Raw genomic sequence first — 21455 nt, 5'->3', positions numbered from 1 at the left:
GCTCCTATAATAAGAAAACTTACGGTAGAGATAATTAGGTTGTCAGCCAGGTGTTACTGCACTGTCAACACTGGTGCAGGTAAGCAATCTGGATGAAGCCTTGATTTTTATTCCTCTAGGGGAACCAAGAAGCCAGGACAAAACCACAGGCAACAGTCCAGGGAACTCCTAGGGACTCAGCTGCACTCTGTCTCTTTGGGCTTCATTACCCCCTGCCCTCCTTCCCACCCCAAATCACTGGATTTTATTTTATCCATTGCCTCATGGAACTAAGCTCTCATCCACTCCACTTGTGGGACTTATCACTCCTGTACTGGTTCCTAAAATTGTCCATTATTACAAAAAGAGCAGCCATATTTAACTTTTCTTTTTCATTATATCACAAGTCAAAAGAACATGGTTTTTCTTGTTGCAAGCTGATGCCATGGTGCTTAAATGCTCTCATGGACTTAGGAAGTAATAATGATCTCTCCTCTGTAACAACTATCATGAACGCCTACTGAGGGCTCACCATGTGCCAGGCAGCATTCTAAAGTTTCAGGTGCATTAACTGACTTCAGGCTCCCAACAAAAGTAGGAGTCAAGTGTTAACATTCTCACCTTACAGCCACAAAAATGAAGGCATAATACAGTTAGGTAACCTGTCCAAGTTCACAGGCTTAATGAGGGCAGAGGAAGGATTTGAACCCCTGAGGGCTTGGCCTCCACAACCTGCACTCTTACCCACACTGTGCACTGCCTTTAATGGTCCAATGGCCTCCCAGCATGTATTTTTAAAATGGCTGGCAACCTTCTTTCCTGTTTATTAGGTTTCCATGCAATGAAATAATGTGGTAAATTAACGTTTGTGAAAGACAGAGACTATGAACCCACCTTTATTGTTTACTCACTTTTTAAATCATTTTTACACTTAGCCACAACCCGAAGGCTTCCCTAGTCCAGTCTCCCACTCAAGTGAGGCATTTGCTCTGCAGCCTCCCAACTGCTGTCCACTTCTTCCCCAGCCCATGAACGGACACATCAAGTGCCAAGGAGGGCACTGACCTGCAGTGCTCACTCACTGGGACAGCGCTAATTGCTAAGAAAACCCGGCAGTCCTACTATCTCCTTCCACTGGTCCTACCTTTATTGTTTGGCCCAAAGAATACTCCTCTCTCTTCCATACGACAGTCCTTTAAATAGTACCTCGCCATTACATTCCTCTGCGCGTTCTCTTCTAACAGGAAACAGTGTCTCAAATCTCTAATTGCTCTCTTCAATCTGTTTCTTTGTTGCCCCCCACTGGACACATGGAGTACATCACAGAATTGACTACAGGACTCTTGATGTGTCCTCGCCTCAATCCTTGGGTTTTCCAATAAAGCTGGCAGGCCTATGGCATGTCTTCCATGGCCAGAAGGTGTGGCCTAATCCCAGGGCCTGAATCTCCCTCCCAAGGGTGCCCTTGCATTTGCTTAATCTAATTTAATCAAGGCCAAGGGAACCCAGGACACAGAAAATGGGGTCTGTTAGCCTCCATGTGTTTTCTCCTTCACCTCACACATGGAGAGAGGACACAGAACTCAAATGAAATCGTGGCCCTGACTTGGTTTGTCTTTGGTCAGCTGTAGACACACATGTGGGCATGTGACTGCTTTCATTTAGATAGCTCAGAAGTGAAGTGTTGAAACCTCAGGCTTGTAAGTCTTTTGGAAACAAAATAGGCATGGTATTTGAAGGACTCTGTCATCTTCTCTTGCCAAGTCACTCATTCAGGGCATAAGAATTTTCCAAATATTTTTCCCATCTGCAAGTAGGCAACCCAAGACCTGCATTTCTTCTTCTTTTTTTTTGTACCCCAGTGATCATATTAGGCCAAAAAGTGGAAACAGTCCAAATGCCCATCAACAAATGAATGGATAAACAAAGTGAGGTATATTCATACAAAGGGTATTACTTGGCTATAAAAAAGAACAAAGTACGAACATTTTTGATACATGATTCAAAACAGGTGAACCTTAGAAACATGCGAATGAAGGAAGCCAGTGAGTCACAAAGGACCACATATCATAGGATTCCATTTATGTGAAAGTCCAGAATAGGGAAATGGATGGAGATGAAAGTAGATTAATAATTACCAAGGTCTGGGTGGAGGGGAAAATGGGGAATGTCTGCCCATGGGCGGGGGGGCTCTTTGGGGTGATGAAAATGTTCTGGAATTAGACAGTAGCGATGGTTGCACAACTTTGTGAATATACTAGAAACCACCAGGTGGTATATTTTAAGAGACTGACTTATCATATGTGAATTGTATCTCAGTGAAGCTGTTATTTAAAAGTCATTTAATCTTTTAATTCTCAGAAACAAGATACATAAACTGTCCTAGAACGTTCTTTGTTCTCTTCTAGGAAGACTTTATACAAATGAACTCATTTGATCTCATAGAGGGTAAACTTATTCCTATAGAGAAAGTCACTCTTGAGTGGATCAGACTAGATGTCAAGTGATCATCTCTACTTACGGTCTGAATTCTCACACATTCTCCCTGTGCCCTTACCTATAAGATCTTGCTTTTTGGGATTCCTGGGAAGATGTAGAAGCATTTCTGATAATGGTTGGTTGATTAAAAGTTTATTCCTCAGAATACTATTTGCCTTTAACTGAGATACCCTTAAACTTTCCAGATTAAAAAAAAAAACTAGAATGAAATAGACATAAGCATGGGGGCAACTGCACCCCATGGATGCTCAGAAATTGTGTCCACCTTTAAGGTCAGCCCTGCCTGCACCTTAAGTCCTTCCTGTCCCCATAGGGCATGGCTCTACTTGGCCAAAGCAGGAATTCACTGAGGTTGTAGCTGAGATGGGGTGGTAGAGTTCTAAGCACTTTGCATGTATTTATTCAATACTCCAAATAACACAAGTGTCCATGAAGCACCTATGAGATAAGTCGTCTGACTTAATGTTCGGTCTAGCCACACATACTGTTCAATGTTCAGCAAATGTAGGTGTTATTAGTTCAGAATGATGATATTTTGGCATAATTTAGGCCAAGGTTCAGCTCTATATTATTATATCAATAAAGGGAGGTTCTATTTTGCACAATTTTCAAGGAATTGTTTGAAGGAGTTTAGAGAAACAACTGTCACTGAACATTATGAAATACGCTTGACTTTGAGATCTCCTTGGGAAGGAAGTAAACTGACCTATGAGTCATTAATCTTGCTCTCTAGACTTGGACCTTCCTTCAGTTTCAGATACTTGATCCATAGATAAGGGATAAAGTTAATTCTCACACTTCCAACCTAAATTCTGGGATGTGTTAATTTCATGGTGGGAGTATATAGGCAGAAAATCAAATTCTCCTAGGCACTTACCATCATTTAGTTATTTTGTATAATAAATGATGTTCTCTGTAAATACTCCCCAACTCAGGCCAGACTAACTCAGTCCCAGGGATTTTATTTTCTCAAAACACCCTGTTTGGTTGAGACGTCGAATACTGGAGAAGAAAAGTTTTCCCAGCCACATTAGCGCATTATATTTCTATTGGGCAGTGCTGGTGTAATGAGTACAAACAACCTCAACCTCACCTGGAAGTTCTCTTCCAGCCTTAGCCTATTGTTTAAGATGTGCTATAATGCTGGCTAGTGCTGCCAAACACCTAGACTATTATTTAACCTAGACTTTCCTGGAGAGATCTTGGAGATCTGAGAGGATGTCTTTTCTTCACTCCGAGGAGGTATTAGTCTCTCTGTGCCTCAGTTTCCACATGTAATACAGGATAATTAGATTCCCCACTTGTGTAAGTTCGCTGGGGCTGCCAAAACAAAGTACCATGATCTACGTGGTTTCAACAACAGAAATTTATGATTTCACAGTTCTGAAGTCTAACTTTTATCAGGAGGAAATATTTTCATGATGGTGATTTTACATGACATGACTGCAAAACAAAGTCATTGTAGTCACTGACAGCACAAAAATGACACAATTAATAAATGGTTATTTTCCTGAAAGCCTTTTCACCAGCTTGCCTTCCTCTCCCACGGGAAGCCTGAGGTGGAAAGGTGTGGACAAAGAGACTTCCCAGGAACATCATTGCCAGCTGATTGTGTTCTCCATGTCTCCTGTCTTAATCCCCGCATTTCTGACAGACTTTTCTCCTGTAAATGTAAGTCTGAGTGGACAGTTTTCCTTCCCAGAGTCTTTCGTTAATGTTTCAAAGCCTTAGCCTTCTTACTGGCTTCAAAGTCCTTCTCAGGGCTCACCTCTCCCAGGCGCCCACTCAGGGTTCCAGCCACTGTGCAACCTAGTTCCCCATTACCACTCCACCTGCTTGGTGCTTTCTTGCCTCTTGCCTCTTATGGGCTCCTTCCTTCTGCCAGGAAATGCCATCCAGTGCCCTCCTCCTCCCAACTTTACCTTCCAGACTCGGCTCAGGCATCAAGCTTATGGACTCTCCCCAAATTGGCCCACGTGGGCTCCAGGCTTCCTCAGGCAGACCCAGTGCCCTAGTGTCTTTCAGGACCATGGACTTCACCACACTTACTACACATTGTTGGCCCCTGGGCCCATGTCCCCCATAAGCTTCTTGGAAACACAAACTAGGCCCCATAGTTTACTTAATACTATAAATAGTAATGGCATGGCTCTGGGCTCTGTCATGAATGTCTATCTTTTAATGTCCCTGGAAATTCAGGGCTCCATGAGAAAGAGCTGGCACCGGCTCCTGCATGCCATTCTCAGCTGTGCCCTCCTCTCTCCCCCACTCCTAGTTTCATGGGGACCTAGGGCCCCAAGCTGAGGGTTTACCTTCATTGTGGGTGGATATTTAAATGTGTTCCAATGTCTGTGGCTAAGAAACACAGGTTGCAGGGAAGGCAGGGTGTACACTAAGATAGAAGGAGGTAAGTCTAAAGAGTGTTCTGGAAAGCCAGAGAAAAACTGTGGATGGAGAGAGGGGGGTGAGGGTGGATTTGTGTGGTGAGTGGTGTGTATTCCCAAGACAAAGTAACCAGGCCTAACACTGTCTCTTCTTTTTCTCACTGCTATGGCCAAATGGTGGCTTGGCCCTGAATTTCCACAAGTAGTCTTCCCACATGAAGACAAGAGCAAATGAGCAAGAAATTAAGATGAAAATTCCATGCTCGTGAGCAAATGCCCCAAGAAAACAGACAGATTGTGGTGGGACACAAACACGATCTCACAGAAATTTTTGGATATGGAGAGCTTAGTGGTAGTTCTCTAGGGGCTCACATGTGCCAGAAATGCTCCGGACACCAGCCAGATGCCCCAGAAGTGGCCAGATGCTGATGGTTCAGGAAAGGCCAGCCGTCCCCAGGGCTGATGCCATGGTGCGATCTGAGCCTGACTCTGCTCTTTGCATTTCTGGTTACATGGAGGTGTTTGGGGGCCCTTCATCCTCTGCGGCCCCTGTGGTTGAAGCAGCTTTGAGGCCAGAGCCTTGGGAACACACAGGATCAGCACTGGGCCCTCCACCCCACAGATGGGTCCTTCTTCAGGGATTGCCACTTAGTGGGCTTCAAGGTGGGAAGACAGCCACTCCTGGCCCCACCCAATGTTCCCACCTCCACTCTCTGTGTCTAATTAACTGTCCACAGTAAACTTAGATCCCCCTAATTATATAACAGTAAGGGACAAAGAGCAAAATGGGTGTCTCTGGATGAGCCCCACCATCCAAGGCAGCCTTTGGGCCAAGCAGCCACCCCATTCCTTCCCTTACATAAGAAATTCTCAAGAGCTCTCCAACTTTGTGCTGACTGTGTGGGTTGTGTGAGCACCTACCTGGGGAGGACGTGAGCAGATTCCAAGCAAAATACCCTCATTGTCTTATGAGGCTCATTCATCCTTTTCATCACATTGAGAGAAAGTGATGTGGGTACCAACGAACCCCCGTATCATGCCCTGGGAGAGGACCAGGTTTTAAGCAATGACCTTGCACCAACACACAGGTCTGGTGACAGGCGCTCTCCCTGGTAATTTCCCACTGCAGGATTTCTGTTTGTCTAGGAGTTTTTGTAGTAGGAGTTTTTGTCTAGGGAATTGCCAGCTCCCCTGGAGAGCATCCCCTTCCACCCAGACTCCTGGCTGCACTCCACCTGCCAGCTCCCACAGCCACCACATGTGGACTGCTCTGCTGCGGCAATAGACTTCCTGTCCTCCCGAACGTGATGTGCGGCTCTTCTTCCTCTCACAGCTGTTTCTGAGCCCCCGAGTCACCCTGCTTGCTCTTTCCTTTCTACAGATGCTGTTTGGCCAACTCTGTTTCTTTGTGATTGGGTTGAAAAATGAGTGCAGGACAGCTGGATTCTAATCCTGGGGTGAGAATGCCTGTTGACCTGGTACATTAGGTTGGCCTGAATTTCCCTTAATTTTCCTGCCTCCTTACAGCGTGGCTCTGGTTCTGTCCACAGAACGTCTCACAAGGCAGGCACAGGTGGTGACAAGGGAGAAGCACTCATAGCCGAGAAGGAGAACGGGGCGGGCACACTTGGCCCCACCCCGTGGCACAGAGGAGCTGAACTGAAAGAATGGCAGACACCTGCCTGAGATGACTGGCCAACCTCAGGGGCTTCTGATCTTCTGGCAATTGGGCAAACTTGCTCTTTAGAAAAGGTTTTGGAGGTTAGTGGGTTCACCAGATATTTATTGGATGTCTGCAGAGTGTTGGGATCTCAGGATGAAGTTGACATGCTTCCTGCCTTCATAAAGTTTTTGTCTAGAAGAGCCGGGAAGACTTGGTAGGGATCAGTGAGGAACTGGCCTCTCCCACCCACCACTGGTCTCAAGAACTCTGCCGCAGGCCAGTTTAGGCCTCTGCATTCATGCTGGCATTCCCACTTCTCTCCACCGTCCTCCTCCTTGCTTCTGTCACATCTTGTGGCCCTTGCTGAGTCTCTTCATCTGCCCTTTCCAGGGTTTCTGCCTTTTATCTCACTGAAAAGCTGTGCAAATGGATAAAGAAGCTGTGGCTCATCCACACAATGGGATATTACTCAGCACTAAAAAGAAATGACCTATCAGCCAGGAAAAGACATTCTTAAAAGGATGTTTCTAAGTGAAAGAAGCCTATCTGAAAAGGCTACATTCTGTATCATTCCAACTACCTGGCACTGTGGAAAAGGCAAAAACTATAGAGAGTAAAAGATCAGTGGTTGCCAGGAGTTTGAGGGAAGGAGGGAAGGATGAGTAGATGGAGTACAGGGGATTTTAGGGCACTGAAACTGTTCCGTATGACACCGTAATGGTGGATACATGACATCATGCATTTGGCAAAATCCGCAGAATGTATGACGCAGAATGAACCCTCATGTAAACTATGGAGTTTTGTTAATGCTAATGTACCCACATTGGCTCATCACTGTAATAAACGTACCACACTAATGTAAGATGTTAACAATATAGGAAAATGTGTGCCCCGGGGAAGTCGGCTACGGGAACACTCTACTTTCCGTGCAATTTTTCTGTAAACCTAGCACTGCTTTAAAAAATGAAGCCTATTAAATATGAAAAAAAAACAAAGCCTCAGCTCAAATCACCCAAACTTCACCCTGGCATGGGTTCCAATGGCTCTTCACAGCTCACTGGCTGGCTTCTTAGGGGGAGAGCAGCCTTCCAGTGAGATCTGGAGAAGGCCCCAACTCCCCACCAGAGCAAGGCATTCTTCACTGCAGTGTGCCTGCCCTGCCCTGTGGCTCCCTCCTTCCATACCCTCAGGAGCCATCTCTGCCGTTAGCTCCTCTGCCAGGAGCCATGCTGCCGTTAGCACGCTGGCCTTGTGATCTTTGCTCCCATGCCAGGCCCACATTTCTCCCTGTAACACCCAGGATCTAGAGCAGGCCTTCATGTTGGTCTTTATGTTAACATAGCGCCTCCTTGCCCATCTCCCATTAAAACACGTACCTTTCCCTAAGACCTGTGAGCAACCATTGATACCCTAACCACAGTTCCCACCCTGCCATTCCCAGTCCTGGGAGAGACAAGGAGAGGTGGAAGTCACCATGGCCTTCCTGCTGTCTGTCACCCCATTCACACTCCTGGCTGGAGTCTGTCACATCTTTGTGATGAGTCTTAGATGCAAGTGGCCCGAGATGACATCCTCCTCTTCATTTCCTACACTGACAAGGAGAACATTGGGACTCTAACCAGTCACCCTTTTACAACCTGGCAAAACGTACAACCCACTGTTAATAATTTATCTGCATATTCCAGTGTGGGGATTGTTATCGTTGTTCAGTTATGGGGATAGGGCAGGCAAGACAATCCCTTTCTGAAGAGCGTGAGGGCATGTTTGTTTCAGCTGGTTCCAAGGGTCAGAGCTTGGAGTTATGGGAAGGCTTGCTCACGTGTGTCTATGGGGTTTGGCTGGGGATGGGAGATGGGGGACAGAACCTTCATCTTTAACAGGCTCTAAGCAAAAAGTGAAAGCTGTTTTGAAGGAAAATACTAAACTTCAAGTTTCCAGAAGAAGAAGTCCATCAACTCCTGTGAAATATGGACACTGAAAAAGACCATGAGAATGGTTCTTTCTGATACCATATTCAACAGTCCTCTACTGGGCCTGCCCTCCTGGAAGGCAAAGCCAAGAAGCTCGAGCTCAATCCTGCAGGCAGAGAGCAGCCACTAAGTTTTCTGAGAGGTGACAAGAGTGTGGCAGGATATAAGGAAAGGAAGTGAAGGGAGGAAATTAGAAACCAAGAGGAATGAAGAAGAGTCCTACTTCTTTAAAGGTTCTCATTTTCACATTGTCCAGCTGCTCAGAAACTAGACACTCAGAGAGAAGGGGGCATATATGACAGCAAGCACATTAAGCACATTTGGTGATATTTAAGGCCACTGGAGACTCAGGAAGGAATTCTCCAAAGCCTGACTCTGGAAGGAGTTCCCAAAACCCTTAGAAAAAGCATCTCCTTGCTCCTGGCTCCTCATACCTTATCTTTTCCTCCCACCAGGAGAAACCAGCATGGGGAGCAGTCACCTTTACATGGGGAGGTAGCTGGGCACCTGCCTTGAACACAGAACCTTCATTGGCTGGGAGGGTCTTGTACTAGACCCTCAAATCCCCAGGCTTTGTCATCCACTTTGGAGTCTAGAACCTTGGTACCCAGTAGGGACTCAATAAATGCTTGGTGAATAAATGGCTGACATTTGAGCTACAGCTTCGGGATAATCTTCCGATTGCTTGTGCCAAACGTTCTCTTCATGGATGTCCTTGCTCCTCCTCTGGTGCCCTGAGATTATACTGCCTGGGAAAGGCTGGGTGTGAACTGGCAGTAGGAAGGCACAGCCACTCTTCCGCCTCCTCCCCCAGTGTGAGAGGATGCCCAGGGCCTAGTAAACTGTCACACCTCCAGGAAAACAGCTCCAAGTTTTCTGAAGGAGACATGGCAGGGTTGTGTGACTAATTCAGCATTTCCTTGGATCAGGAAAGAAAAGAACTCAATTGCATTTTGCTCATCAGAGTAGAGATGCCCGATATTTCCTGACTGTGGCTCTGGCCACCAAAGGAAGCTATTGCAACAGCATTTAGGAGGACAGATGTCGCCCTGTTTCTCTGAGGAGGTTGCCAGTGGCTGCCCTAGTTGGAGGTTCTTACAAAAATCACTCTGAAATGTGAAATGTGTTGGCCTCGGCCTATTTGCCTGAGGGTGAAGGAGTCCCACATGGGAGAGAGCCATGCCATCTGCCAGGGGGTTAGAAGGAAAGAGAATATAAGGCAGGAAGTAGGCTGGGACCTCCATGAGCAAACGCAGAACAAAAACCCTAGCCAGAGGGCTTGCCTCCTTGGGAGAATTGTTTCTGCTGAAATAATCTCCCTCAGTCTCCCAGGCTGCCCCGTGAGGATTGCTGCCCAGGAGGGAGGCATGTGTTGCCTGCCTGGAAGCCTGGGCAGCTGCCCAAAACCACCAGTAGGACACTCCAGGCTGTTTGCAAACTGACTAAATGAAGGCCAATCCAGACATCCCCGGAGGGGATCGGTCTCAGGGGTAAGGGCGTGTAGGTCCTAGGGAACCACTTTCTTCTGACCCCAATTTTTTATTTTAATCCAAGGTAAATCAGCTTGCCAAGAACTTCAGCCATGAGGAAAAATAAAAAGTCACAAATGGGAAAGGAAGAGGGCGAGGCTGGCTCTACCCTTGTGCTTTGTTTTACGATCAGAGGGATTCATAGGCTCACTGGATGTGTCTGAAGTGCAGTGATTTTGTTTTCCCTTTTTCAGACTTTGAACATTAATTAGCCTCAAGGCCAACTCTTCCCCTTCTGGCTGCTTCCTCAGGTCTATGCAACGGCTGCAGGCCAGCTTCCAGTGGGAGGGTTCCTTCACTGCTCCGCTCTGGGATCTGGGAGCAACCGACTACATCAGCGCTCGGGAGATGGATGAGCAAGACTGGGTACAATGTGGCCCTTGCCATTTGCATATGGCCACCACCCAGGCACTCACTTCTGTCACTGCTGACCACAACCGCCAGTCCCCACATTATGCCCTTCAGTTTTCCAGACCGGAAAGAAGCTCCTACAGGGCTTACATACAAAGGAGGCTGAAAATAAACCAGCCAACTAACCTGGCACCAGCCCTGAGAGCTCCAGGACCGCCCTGTGTGAGACCCGCCCCTTCAGGAAGCCTGTCCCCAGTGAGCGCTGCTCAGAGCACATTCTTACTCAGTTTGGGGATGGAGTCGAGTTCCCAGGAGGTGAGTTGCAGGGCTCCTTTACCACTGGGGCTCACCCCCTGTGGCTGTGGCTCTGTGTCAGCTCCTGAGGATGCTCCCAGGGCACGCAAGGGCACGAGGGGCCCCGCTCCACTGGCAGAGGGCCAACTGGCCTCTGAGTCCTGCCCTGCGGATGGCAGGCAGCCCGTTGGGGCTTCAATCCCCTTTCAACATCCCACACCTTCCGTGGGGTCCCCCAAAGACAGAACAGTGTTCTATGTAGCCCAGCGCCACTTCAGGAACTTGCCAGTAAGACTGACAAATTTTATACTCCTCCCTTAGACATTACAGGGCCCTCTGAGAGTAGGAAGGTTGAAAACACCTTGTCCCAGAAAAGGAGTCCCTTTTCCTCCTCAAAGGTGCTGGCCCCAGCCTCTATCAGGGCATTACTTAGTGATGTCACATTACACCTGCCAACATAAATGACTGAGCCCTTTATGATGCTGTGCCCTTGACTCTGTGGAACTCTCCCCCAGTCCCAAGTGAAGCTGCAAAGCTGATAACCTTTGGTGAGTTTTTTTGGCATCAGATAAAAGGTGTGTTTTTGCAGGGATGCTTACAGAAGTCTCTTCTTATTTCATCAAAGGGACATTGCCATTTCCAACTTCTTTGCTGCTCTCCTTTCTCAAAGATAAGAGAGTGAATACCTGACTCTAATTTCCTTGCTATTTAGTAAACTGGCCATTTAATCTTATTTTAATTTTTGTTATTTGTGCATAAGTAAGAAATACAGGTTCTCTAAACAAGAAAATATTTTGGCTATTAAAAGAAATATTTTTTTGGTTTCCGTATTACTACTAAATTCCACCACTCGTCTTTGTTCTCTCTTTCCTACCCGCCCCTGCTTTGCCACTGAAGAGAATGTAACACCCACCTGGTTTGGGTTATAACATTGATCAGGTGGACTGTTTACAGCAGCTCTGACAGTGGTGTGTCCTCAGGAACTGCAGACGCTCTCTACAGGTAGCTTGTTGCTCCATGATCTGTTACTCCAAGACCAGAGCAAGGGGCTGATCTGTCCCCCTTGAAGCCTTTGCTCCTGAATGACAGTCACCATCCCCACCCCCACAATAGCAGCAGCGAAATTCAAACAAGCTGAACACGTCTCACGCACCCGTGCCTTTGGTTGTCCCGGTCAGGCTGGCTTTCTGCTTCTCCAGAGCTGGCCACAGAAAAAGCAGGATTTCATTCCCTCAGAAGCAGGAAAAATTAAGGCAAGTACATAAAAATGTGGCTCTAAGCCCCTCAGCTCACCAGAAACTTACAGAGATTCACACAGTTCACAGGTCAATGAATGGGCTTTTCTTAAGTACAAAGGAATGTTCTGGGAGAAATGCAAGATCAGCCCCAGGGGGATCCTCTTTCTTTTCTCCCCCTGAGCCAGGCTGTGAAATTTGTGGACATTTCCAGTTTAAGATATCCCAGATGTGAAGGATTATGATTGTGAGATAGACAAATTAATCTGGTTGAAATGTCATTTTCCAAAAGGTAGACTGTGATCTACTTGGTGGTTCTGTGGCTAGGAATCATAATTTCTGCTAATTTCCTATGATTAAGGTTATAATAGAAAGATTTTCAAGCTGTCATTTCAATAGTTATAAAATTACCTTAAAGGGGGTCAAATTTAGGGAAATTTTAAAAAGTTTTCCAAAAAACTTCCATTCAAAAATAGAAAATTAAAAAAAACAGGTTGTCTAAAGTTTTTTCTCCCCCTTTATAGGTCTCTAAATAAATTCTGGTTATTACATGAGTAACCCAGTAACCACATAACCTATCTTGATATTCCAAAATAAGACGATTGCAGGCCTCTAAATGAGACTAAAAATCAACATTTTGTGTTTCAGTTTGTACTATGTTCTGTAGCTTTCTTATCTCCTCTTAATTTTCAAATTATACTCCAAGGCATCAAAATTTCCAAAAATATTGTATCTGTCATCAGAACTAAATAGAAATCCAGGGCTGAATGAATATAAGAGAAACAAAGGGTTTGATAAACTACCAAAAAAAAAAAAAAGTAGGGGCAGTAATGGTCATAGTGCAGACCCAACCCTAAGTGCAGGTGTTTTAGAAAATGCAAGGCTTCTTTCCTGCAAGCACGGCCCTCCAGTCCTGAGCGGCTCTGATGGGTGCTAGGAAGGAGCGCGGCCCTGGAGGAGGGGTGGCATTTTGAAAATGGCTGCTTGTTTAGGCCATAGACAGGAAGATCATGTAAAACAGATGAGCTGAGGTCCTGGGCATTTCTCTGAGAGTGTCACATTCTTCTTCTGTAAAATGGGGATAAAAAATACTTCATAGGGCTATGGTGAAGGTTAGAAATATTACCTTTAATGCACGATGTGACAGGAGGCAGTTTGTACATGGCGGCTCTCCTGAGGGTCAATAACCTTGGACACCAGAGCAAATCAATTCTATCTTGGCCACAAGCTGCCCCTGAACCCTCCCTCTGAAAGCACTATTTGCTCTAGGATGAGAGAGAGTTGTTAGTCATTCTCAGAATATAAACACCCCCAGGGGAGTGACTCTGGTTGGTTGACTGACAATTACTTTGCTCAGCATCGAGGGAGAGGGTGCTCAAAAATATACTCCTGTAAAGGGCAGCCTAATTTCATTTAGGTTTCTTTTATACTGCAAGGAAATGGAGATATTTTTACGAACACATTCTCTAAGGGTAACACTCTTCTTAACCAAGCTGTTCTGGCAGCTGTGGAAGAAGTACGGGACTGAGGGCGGAGCCCAGACTTTCTGGGCATTGCTAGGAGGTGTCAGGACACAAGGCCTGGAGTCACAACTCTAACACTAAAAATGGTATCTTGCCTTTGTACAATGCTCTTCAGCTCAGAGAAACCCTGGGTCTGGCCTGACTGGGCCCTCCTCTGTGAGACATCAGGCCAAATAGCACTATAGCCCCATTTTATATTAAGAAGCTAAAAGAGCACAGGGTCTACAAATTTGCCCAAGATCACACCCAGATAAGTGGACACACGGTTAGAACTCAAAGTTCTTTTATCCTTGCCCAGGTCTCATCAAAGGCCCTGCTGTTCCCTCCAACTTTTAGCTATAAGGCACTAGCAAATTCCATGGTTCAATACCTAGGTCTAGAGATGGATTCTGTCTCTACCAACCTGTGAAACTTTGAGAAAGTCACTTTTGCACTCTGAAATTCAATTTTTTCTTTAGGTGGGATGATAATGGTAACCCTCAGAAATTGTGAAGAGCAGAAGCAGTAAGGCATGGGAAGTTTTCAGTATGGTATCTAGCACACAGCAAATGCTAAAAAGTCAATTATTAATTTTAGTGTTGTTGCTATTTATTCTTCTAGGCTTTGATTCCCTCCATGGCACTGGAAAGGCTGCCACGGAGTAGAAGAAAGACCTGTGGATGTGGCCTGTATCAGATGACCACAGTCCATGCCCTGGGCAGGCTGCCTCTCAGCCATGTTGCCATTGGCATGCCACTTCACTCTTTTGCCTTAGTCTCTTCATTTCTGGAAAATGAGGCTAATAATATATACATCCTGGAGTTGCTGTGAGAATGGGATGAACAGTAAAATCCCTAGAAGAACTCTGCAAAGACAAAATAGTGTGTGGGGAGAACAGAAATCCACCTACATAAAACCATCTCCACATCTTTTCCCACGTGTTCACAGTGGAGAATGTTGCTGAAGAAACCTCTCTCTCCTAAGAGTGACTAAAAGTTGGATGCACCTTTTGTGACTCAGGGAAACTGCATAAAGCAGAGCTCTAGGTCAGTTGCTCACTCTCCTGGTGTCATCTGGAGAATCTATGCAGAGAGTGACATAAGCATATGAAGCATTGCTTTGGAGCAAGGGAGGAAGTACAATTAGCTGGACAAGAAAAACAAGGTGAAATTTCCACCAGAGTTGGTACAGGCCATTTTTGGGGGTCATCTCAGCAGCAAAAGAGAAGGGTAGCTGACACTGCTGTGTACTTGCTAAAGTTAATAGCTTGGAGAATGACTGATGAGGACTGCAAATGCATCTTTATGGCACGAGGTAAGGCCCTGTGCTGGCTTGGAACACAGACTAGCCTTGGGAATGGGCTCATTTGATTTAGTGTCTACAGAGATGCCTTGGGAACTTTATCAGATTTAAGAAGACACTCAGTTCTGAGGGAAAATCATTGACTCAGGAGAACATTGCCCAGTCTCTTTTTTTTTTATGAGGAAAGCCAAAGCAGAAAGAAGTTGACCGCTCAACTGAGCTCATTTCCAAGTAGAGGACTTCAAATCTTCTTCTGGGCTTTCCAGCAGGGTCTAGCCAAACCATTACCACTGCCCCTCAACATTTTGGGAAAACAAACCAATCCCCTTTTCAATCTAGCAATTATCTCCGCTTTAAACAGCCTCCCTAAGGCAACGAGAGCTGAAGCCAATTTTGCAAAGCCCTCCGAGAAATTTATCCCTGATCCAGGTGAGCTGATTTGTGGGGGCAAATCCTGTTTAGTCACCCGTGCACATTTATCCATCCCCTCTAATGACCACTAGTAGCATCACACTGTCTGAAATTTGCCCTGTGATTGGATTCTCTGACTTGCAGCTGCTTCATCAGATGTGAGTGGTGTGTTGTCTCCTTTTGCTCTGACCCTCAGAGACTGGAAAAGTCCTAGCATCACCACTCAATTCAGTGTGTGCTTCTTAAATATCAGCTATGTGTGAGGAAGGGGCATGTTGGACCAAGAACAATGCATTATAGGGTAACAAAACAGAAGATAAAATCTCTCCATAGACAGATGTCCAAATGCCGAATGACCCCTCCCTGAGTTTTCATTGTGATTTAAACTAAACAAAATGTCCACATCTAAAATAAAGGACTCTATTCAACAGGCCATTACCAATTAGCATCAGAGACTGGAGGATGTGGGAAGATCCTGAGCCCCAGTTTTTCCATCTCTAATACAATCATGGAAATACTTCTCCATGTTCTAACTTGTCAATATAGTCAGAGGATTAATGAAATGCTGTTAAAGGTGTTTGCATGCACATACACCACACACACACACACACACATCAATCTATATATCTAAATATATAATATAGGCATATAATATTAGTATATTATATATCGCTGTATATTCAACATTTTCTAAAAATATCAGAGGTATAAAAATGAAGATGAACATGAAAAGCACTTCCAAAAACTGGACTGGATATCCTTGTCCATTTAGAATAGGTGAATATGATAAAATGGAATACTTTTATTAAGGTCTTTGTGCAGAGCAGTGCTGGTAAATTATTCTATGATACTTGAGAGCTGGAGGAACCTTCAGAGGCCATTCCAGTCCAGCCTCAGACACATGCTCTTATTCCATCTTACCACCATCCTCCAATGGTTATTCAGTCTCTGCTCAAATATGTCTGGGGAAAGGGAGGTGACTGCTGCATGTCGTAGTTGCAGCGTATCACAGCAGAGATGGTCCTTGACTTACTTTATGATGGTTCAACTTAGGATTTTTCAACTTTACAATGGTGCTAAAGTGATACACATTCACTAGAAACTACATTTGGAATTTTGAATTTGGATCTTCTTCCAAGCTGGGGATATGTGACACAAAACTCCTTCACGATGCCAGGCCATGGCAGTCACGTTGTCACCAGGTCAACAACCGACAAACTCCCAACCATTCTGTGCCCATACGACCATTCTGCTGTTTCCATTCAGTGCGGTATTCAATAAATGACATGAGACATTTAACACTCTGTTATAAAATAGGCCTTGTGTTAGACGATTTTGCCCAGCTGCAGGACATGTGTTCTGAGCATGTTTCAGAAAGGCTTGACTGAGCTATGATGTTTGGTGGGTTATGTGTATTAAATGCACTTTCAACCTGTGATGCTTTCAATTTATGATATGTTTATGAGGATGCAGCCACACTGTAAGTCAAGGAAGATCTGTACTAGTTGATCAAAAGCTTTCTTTACATATTAGACATGTCCTGCTGTAACAATTCCAACCGTACTGGTTCCAGCCTTTGGAGTAACTCCTGCTCCTCACACGTGATAAACATTTGATGTTGAACTTCCAACAGATATTGATTCCAAGTAAGGCACTGAAGAGCTATAGATACTCAAAACATAATTTTTAAAACCACAGTACTTGAGTCATGTTGTAAGAATATATTTACATTTGGGGTTCCAAGGAAAATGATATCCTACTTATTTGGTAAGGGCACAGTAAGAGGATGGCCCTAAGGCCTATTTGGGTGTCATTAATATTGATGCATAAGGAGAAACACTTGTAGAACCTGTCTGTCCTGCTTTGATTTAAGCTTACACTCCAATGTCTTTTCCATTCTCTCCATGAATATTTAAACAAAACCAAGCAACCAATATTTATCAAGCACATAACATCTCTCTGAAATTTTCAGTCTTTAACTTTTAATGCCTTGGGTAGTAAATACAATTGCTGTTATTTGTAGCTTTTCAGAGTTCTCATCAAATCCATTAATATTCTTTTAATATCTTTCTAGTATTTCTCTGTCTTTAACAGGACAAGACTACCCAGTTCCAGATATCTGGTTTCAAACAGTCATGAAAGGGTAAAGAAAGATATCTGGAGACATGACTAGGGAGTATCCTTCATTCTTTGACCCCAAGACCTGTGTTATCACTGACATCAATCCTTTCAGTTTCAAACTTGGCCAGTTATCAAATATATTCTGGAAGGCAGCCTTTACTTGCTGACTGTAACATCAGTAGGACACAGACAAATGCATGAAAACCTTTAGATCAAGAAAGGGTAAAGTGTTGTAGTCAAGACCAGAGACTGTGAAGCCAGGTAGCCTGGAATCACTCAACTAGTTGTGTGACCTTGGACAAGTTACATTCTTTAAAAAGGTTTCAGTTTCCTCATCTGTAAAACAGAGATAAAAAGAAAACTCAACAACTGTTTTTCACAGGCAATTTATATTTCCACTGACTGATCTTTTAGTAAAATCTAGTGTAGCATCACACGCATTTGGAGGGATGAGTACAGTCTAGCAGAGAAAACCATGCCTATGAATCAAGAGAGATCTCTTCAAGTCTTCTACTACCTGACTCCCTTGAATCACAGATCAAACCAAAAACTGTACAGTTTGACTCCAACCTAGTTTTTTCAGCTCCACTGATGTTATTTCCTACTTCTTTGTGCGTTCTGCTCACCAGACTACTTGAAGTTGCCCAAAATCTCAGGGACATGTGAATCACTGTAAGTTTGTGTGTGCTATTTCCTCTACAGAATCTTCTCCTTACTTTCTTCCTGCTTGTTCAATAACTGCCCCCCCCACTCCCACCCATGTCTGTATTGCAGCTCTCTCCTCCACTAGGCTGTGTTTTCTGAGGGTACAGCATGGTGACCTTTTCATATTGGTGCCTAACATAGTATCCAGTACATGGTGGGTGAGCAACAGTTATTTGCAAGTAATACAGAGATTAAATGAATATGAGTTAAGTCTCTTGGGAATCATGATCATATTATGGCCCCTTCTTACTTTAGAAAAATATGTGAGGGTATCTGTTTGTAAGTAAATAAATAATATAAGATGTATTAGCAATGAAGCTAACTAAAGATATGAAGGCAATATACTATGTATTATATGGTATAATGTATACAATATACGTTAGGCCATTCCTATACTCCTCTGAAAGAAAGCCTAGAAAAATATTTAAGTAGTAATTATTTTATGTGTCCCTGAAAATGTCACTGGAGATTCCTCTGTTAATGGAGATCTGTCCTCTGACAATCAAGTGGGGAATGTTGTAGAATGACCTCATTCTTGGCCTTGTTCTTAAACATGTTATAAATCCCTAGTGGCTTCTCATTGTCAGCTGTGTCCTGGGTAGATCCTACTCCCTGAGGGTTCTAGGGAGAGGAGAAAATCTGAATTAACTGCATCTTTCATCTAGTTCTGAAAGGAGCACCAACTACCAGTCCACCTTATTGACATGTTGCTTCAAATGCTCCCTGGTTTGAGAAAGACTGAGCTATCCTTTTCTACAGGCAGTAGAAAACTGCATGGATTCTTGTGCTGTAAAAGGTGGGTTCCTGGCAAATATGGCTGAAAAAAAAACATCATATATGTGGTTATGCTAGAGGAGATAGTGGCCATAGAAGATGCCTTTCTCAGTAGGACATTTTGGTAAGTGTGTAGCTAGCAAGACATACTAGACGGAAGACAAGAGAGAAAGAACTAAGATTTTTTGAGCTACCATGGTCAGGAATCATTATGTTGGGTCTGAAATAATCACAAGGAGGCAGACAGCATTCTGTCATGACAAAACTTTGGATCCAACACCATTCTGCCCATTTGTGGTCTGAACTATCGTCGACCCCTCATAGTATAGAGCTGAGCAGAAACCTAGTAAATGAGGTCCAGTGGCTATTCACACAGTCTGATGGGGCTCTGTGCTACTCTAACACGGCTTTGCTAATAACTAGTCAAAATCTGTGTAAAGAGCAGTCATGCATGTAGAGTAAGCAACATATTTGTGGGACCAATTTTTTGAATATGGTTTCTTAATAATGACCTCCTCTTCTTGTCTAATGGATAAAAATGGGAATTCTGAGTCTTTACCAAAAGTTCAGAATTGCTATTCTAAATACTTGGGGCAGGTAGTTGATCTTCCTCTCCTTGAACCTTAATCTTTGTTTGGATCCTTGGTTTTGCAGGTCAAGAATGAGAAAGTCAAAGACTGATTGTTTTTTGAAGGTCCTGAAGAGAACAGCACAACTTTTATTTTTATTGGTGATGATAAGAAAAATCATTGAGGGGAGGGACATACGTGTTTCTTAGAAACGTTCTTTTATGGGACAATGTTTTCATGGTACTTTAGGGAATATGTATTTCAAAGGCTAACCATGTAAAACTTTCCCCTCAAAGGAAGATTAGAATTTAACTTGTCAGCTTATTTTTAGATTCTAAAAGTATCTTTGCATGAGACCATATGATACACACTTATATGCGATGAGGAAATGTGTAGCTCTGTTTTGAATCTTATGACTAGGGTTGGCCTGTTTCCTGAGGAACCTGTGTTTGGAATTTTCATTGTATGAAACAGAACATACCTAGAAAATGCCTCAAGAGCTCTGTTGAAGGTTCAGTCTTAGTTTCTGGTCTGTTTAGTGTTATTTTTCAAAGATCACCTCACCAATCTTACTGACCCCATGGAACAATGCAATGTAATTCTAGAGTCAAAAGCTTTCCTGGTAGACATAAAGGATGTAATCTTAAGAGAGAGAGAAAAAAATTTTGTATGAAAGTAAAAGGATTTTTCAGCAATATGGGAGACTTCACAAATCCAAAAGACTGGACTCACCTGCCTCACACATGCCACTGCTAGGGGTAGGAGGAAAAGTGTGAATTAGCTGATGCAAGAGACCATGTCTCACACTTCTCTACACATCTACCTTCTCGTACAGTGCCTGACACATCACAGACCTCAGTAAAGATTAGGTGACTTGAATTCATGTGCCACTCAGAGGTGATAATGCCACATCTTTCAAGACATACAGCTAATCACTCTTCAGAGAAAGCAACAAAAATATGATTAACTAGATTCCTCCCATCCTTGCCTCCCAGAATATTTGGTCATCTGTAAAAGGGTTTTCTTGGTGACACAGCACCTCACATTACTAAAGACTGCTAGAGAGTTCATTTTTTACATGAACTTATTTATGTATGTAAAATAGAGAAACATTAGTTGTTTATACAAACCTGAACTGGATTAAATCAGGAATTTAGCCAAAATTCATGAGGAAAATATATAGAATGATAAAAATCTTAAGAATGGAAACGATTTAAGAAGACATTAATTAGATTCCTGGAAAGTACAATTTTTGACTGCTTATGAGGACATGGCAAGGAGGAGGGGAAGAAGCAAAACTCCAGACAATACCAAAAACCAAGACCTACAGTCAGTCCATACTCAGAAATTTGGATGAAATATAGGGACTAACATGACCCAACGGCACCAAAATGAGAATCAAAAGTATTGACCAATATATAATTTGTTGTTGGAAGTAAAACCAAACTGTTAGCTTCAAAGAAGGTAGGGAAACAGTTCATTTCTTTCCTGAAAACTATTCAGCTAGCCCTTTGCTGAATGAAAGCCAGTAGGGCACCCCTTCCATATTCATATAAAAAACTCACCCCACAGAAAACAGTGAAGTTGAATGTTACAAGACCAGGTCATAGCACATGGAATCCTGGAACACATATCCAACAAGGAAAGACCACAGGAAGGGTCCTGGCAGAGGGCATCCCAAAGATGATGAATTTTTGTGTCTCTGTTTTGAATGTGGAATAATAGGTGGTGGGGGAAGAGAAGATTCTATCTTAATACACAAAGCTACATCTGCGGTGTTCTTGTTAGATTGAACTAGGACATGTCATTCTGCCCTCCAGCAGTGAACCAGAAAACTTAAAGCCTGGTACATATTGAGCAGGTCCAAGAACACATTGCACATTACACAATGTGAGATAAACAGAAGACTGTTTCTTATCTTCAACTGATGTACGAAAAAGACACTATGAAAATGGGCAGGTAGCCATTATGAAATAAAAGGCTGGATGTGGTAAGGAGGATTGCAGGAAAAAGAAAAATGAATAGTATTAATAATAGTATTAATATGTCCACTGAAGGCAGAAGGAGGTAAAATAGACACTATAGGAAACAGAATCAGACACTCCCTAAAATATAGAAGCCCTGCATTGTACTTCTTAAAAGGAATAAACATGAGACAAGAAATTGC

At 43.8% G+C, this 21455-nt stretch overlaps 1 protein-coding gene across 4 annotated transcripts in view; it reads right to left on the bottom strand.

The window, feature by feature from the left end:
- PRLR (prolactin receptor) overlaps nt 1–21455 on the bottom strand; it is a 142892-nt gene that overhangs the window by 99612 nt on the left and 21825 nt on the right. The window contains exon 1 of one of the 4 annotated variants that reach the window (XM_073237252.1): nt 1124–17975. The exons of the other annotated variants lie outside the window; for them this stretch is intronic. The gene's annotated coding sequence lies outside the window, so the exon portion shown is untranslated. Of the gene's footprint in view, nt 1–1123; nt 17976–21455 lie in introns of those variants that run through there. 4 annotated transcript variants of the gene reach the window in all.

Source organism: Manis javanica, chromosome 1 (genome assembly GCF_040802235.1).
Source record: "Manis javanica isolate MJ-LG chromosome 1, MJ_LKY, whole genome shotgun sequence".
NCBI classification, from domain to species: domain Eukaryota; kingdom Metazoa; phylum Chordata; class Mammalia; order Pholidota; family Manidae; genus Manis; species Manis javanica.
Note: the sequence above shows the minus strand (reverse complement) of the source record. Positions and strands in the feature narration are given on the sequence as shown.